At 34.0% G+C, this 3,811-nt stretch overlaps 1 long non-coding RNA gene across 1 annotated transcript; it reads right to left on the bottom strand.

Moving 5' to 3' along the window:
- Nucleotides 1-934: 934 nt before the first annotated feature.
- LOC137389628 (uncharacterized) lies at nucleotides 935-3,776 on the bottom strand. Its single transcript, XR_010978075.1, has 3 exons — nucleotides 3,512-3,776; nucleotides 2,901-3,059; nucleotides 935-2,101 (listed from the first exon to the last, which is right to left on the bottom strand). It is a non-coding gene; the product is annotated as an uncharacterized lncRNA (long non-coding RNA).
- Nucleotides 3,777-3,811: the final 35 nt, after the last annotated feature.

Here is a 3,811-nt window from a genome sequence, read left to right as displayed (position 1 = left end):
AATACACATTAAAATACAATGTAATAAAATATTGTGCTTGTGGCAGCTAAATCTGAATATAGAAAATCAATACTTGTTTGATTATTGTGGCAAAAATTCCATATGTAATGTCATAACCGCTATGTATATCTATATGACCAGCCTTTGTTGACATCATTTCAATCCAAAGATATGATGGATCTTTCCCTGTGTTATCATTTCTCTTTCAAACTTATTTTCAGCCTTCAAGCACACCGGCTTTGCCTTACTTATGATACATTGAAGTAACTGGAGTGCAAAGTTTTGAACCAATATATAGGACTTTAGCACATTCACAGGTAACGGCTTATTTTAAAATAAAATACTTTAAAAACTACTTTACAAGCAAATTTGATCCGTGATCTGTGAAGCAAACAGGGAGTTTGCTATCCATGGCAATTAATGTTGGTCACGAGGACCCGACTCCTGCTGGATTTACGTGAATTAAAAGGAGTTATCTTACTTTACGCTACTGCGTGTCAAAAAAATAATGCTCAACTCATTACGATTAAGAGAAGGCAACTCTATATTAAAATATAAAGTCGTTTTTATGAATTCAATAGAGAGCATTACCGTATGCGCGTAATAGTAGACTTAATAGCGATGAGGTAGACATGCGCACTGAACTTAAAACCCCTGGAATGGCAATCACGTGACTTTTACGTTGATAATAATACGTAAACGTATGCGCCATATTGGAGAGCTAATCGAATGCTAGTTCCGTTTGTAAACAAACGGTGAAAAATGACAGAAATGTACATGTTGAATAGTTATTTTCCAGCTGGGTGTTAATGAAAGCTACTCCTACACAACGTTTAGAGTGCCCTGATAGAAGAAAACCTATTTATAACATATGGAGTAGGATATATCAAATGATAAGTAGATGTATAATAGATTTTTGTGGACCATGTTACTCATACAAACTGTTGTATTACAAATGCATAAACCCAGCAAATGATATATTCAGGCAAATAACAACTGTTCCATTATATTAAAATTTATATTACATATGCATAAATGCATATGGAAAAACTTAGCACATGAAGTATTTCGATAAAAACAACACATAGGTATGCTGCCAAAACAGACACTGTTTTCAAGATTTAAGTGATAATAGCGTATGAATGTATGATATGTATAATACAGTATCTGTAAAAGATGGAATGAACTACTGCAACAACTAAACGGAAATTAACAACCGTTGTAATAGAGAATAATCAAAATAATGCAAACAAGGAAATGCAGGAATTAGTGTAATCAGATGATTAAACTTATACATACACGTTACAGAAACTGTGTAAAAGGAGATTTGTATAGAAGTGGATATTGAGCCAAGGTGCATCAGTTTCTTAGAACTAAATTAGATTAGGAATAACAGCACAACAACAGCTGCAGATGAATATTACAGTGATTATATTATTACTGGCCTTTAAAAAATACTACTTTAGTATTGTATGCCACAAAGATGCACCTTGCAGTTTGAGTGCAGGATTTTAGCATAATGATGCTGTCGGAGATCATAAAACGACTGAATAAAGTTTTTCATCAATGACGCAGTGGTTGGATATGCCATCTGCCGTATCCGTAAGGTGTTTCCCAAAGCATAACACATCACTAGACCTTACACTACTGATAAAATACACCACACAATGGAGTGGATCTGGCTTTGTATGAATACGAAAGTGTTGATCTGCAACTAGCAGGATCCTGATGACATCGTCTGATGGACGCACCAATCCTCCATTGTTTTGTAGCTTGAGTAGAGTATAGAGATGTCGGTACTGGATATTTGACTTAGTGGTAACCAGCAACTGACGGCCAATGTCACGACAGCACTTTAGTTAGCTTTTGCACAATGTAGCCAGCTATATAGACTATACTGTTACCTATAACAGAAATTTGACATCTGAAATCATTGAGTTCCACAAACTGATCAACTTCTGGAGTAGCCTGTATGATGAGAATCTCGTTTTGAGCAGTAACATTACCTGTCTTACTAGCATCTGATTCTGCACCACATTTGATGATAAGTCTGCGAAGGTAGCCTTAAACTGAGTAACAGTGGGATTATTATTCCAACCCCCTAAACAAAAGCATCAATTATAACAATTACATAAAATCAACAAAAATGAATGTCTTATTCACATAAACATAGTACCCTTAATAAACAACCATACAAGTAATAAAATAAATGAAAATAAAACAGCTCAAAATGCTACCATATCGCTATGTAAAATGAAAATGTAGCAATTTTCACTGGAAGTCATTCACACCCATCTTAGGCATAAAGCTTAATGGTTGACTTGCAACAAAATTCGCATTACCGTTATTTGATATGAAAAGATTCACCATGTCTTACCCTGCTGTGTTGTAGGCAGGGTTGTTAAAAATCGATGATTTTTTTTAAATCAAAAAAATCGATTTCTATTGTTTTATTTGATTTTTTTTATTTAAATCGATTTTTTTGATTTTTTTGTTCCAAAAAGATGTTTTGTGTTCTAAATTGCAAGTTATTGCTATCAATTTGGAATTTATGATTTGCAGGAGTATTATGTAGTTTTATTACAACAACTAGGAAATGAAAAAAAACATTTACACAGTTAACATTTGATAAAAAGGACAGCATAATTTATGCGTTGGACATTAAATCCCAAAAACGAAGATGAAGAATCACAGAGAACAGATCACACAACTGCTAAGCTGCAGACATATTCATAGGCACTTGCTGTGGCAGCTGTCACTGTTTTGGGTGCTGTTTGAGGTTTCTAAAATTTTTTTAGATTATAGCTACTTTAAGTTGAGCAACCTTGCAGCACTGTGCTTGACAATATGGTTTTAAATTTAATCATTGAAAAGTATCATTCAACATTGAAAAATATTACCTTTAAATGGCTTCAGTCGAACGTTTTAACCTGCTGTTAAAACATGGATCATTGAAATGTTCGTTGCAGATAAGTGCTCAAGGATCAGGCTTATTCACTCTTCTGCGGTTGCGATACCATTGTAAATAACGAGAGTTCTCAGTTGCTTTGTTTGGAAATCTAAAAATTAAAATGAAACTGTAGTAGTTAATTAGCAACAGTAGTAATAACAATAGTATTATTACTCTTATCTCCTTACTGCTAGCTAGATCCAGGTACAACAATAAATAATATTATAAGCACGACAAACACTTCCTTCAAATATAAATATTTAGAAATAACCTAATGGGTTGTAGTTCTAAAATATTAATATAAAAAAAATTCAAAATTTAAATAATAAAAAGCCTTCGTTCTGAAGGAAGAACATTTCACTCACTAGCTTATAAATTTATCTAATCACCGACAAAATACAGTCAAACTCGTACACTCAGTAGTGACACTGATCGACTCTCACTCACCCAGTGACTAGTGTAGTAGAACTAACTAGTGGCAGTACTAACTAGTAGTAACACAACTATTAGTAGTCGTAGACTTGAGCAATAGTAACAGAACTAGTAGTAGAAGTGACTCACTTGTGAAATGTCATGCCTTTTCCTTTAAAAGTCCATTCTTGCAGTTTTTGCAGTTCATGGAATAGCAATAGCACTGTGCACCTACACCCTTATCTCTCGTACATAAATTATTAGTAGCAATCTCAGTAGTCTGTTCCTTTGATTGAGCGGTGTATTCGTGACCTTCCATAGCTGTTAAATCTGAAATTAGATTTCTTTCTCACATTGAACACAATGAAATTAACTTGAACATTAACTGATAATGGCGTCGACCGGATTTCCGTACTCGCGAATGACCTCTTGCCATTCCAGGGGTTTTAA

Source organism: Watersipora subatra, chromosome 3 (assembly GCF_963576615.1).
Source record: "Watersipora subatra chromosome 3, tzWatSuba1.1, whole genome shotgun sequence".
Taxonomy (NCBI): Eukaryota; Metazoa; Bryozoa; class Gymnolaemata; order Cheilostomatida; family Watersiporidae; genus Watersipora; species Watersipora subatra.
This window is presented reverse-complemented; position numbering and strand designations above follow the sequence as displayed.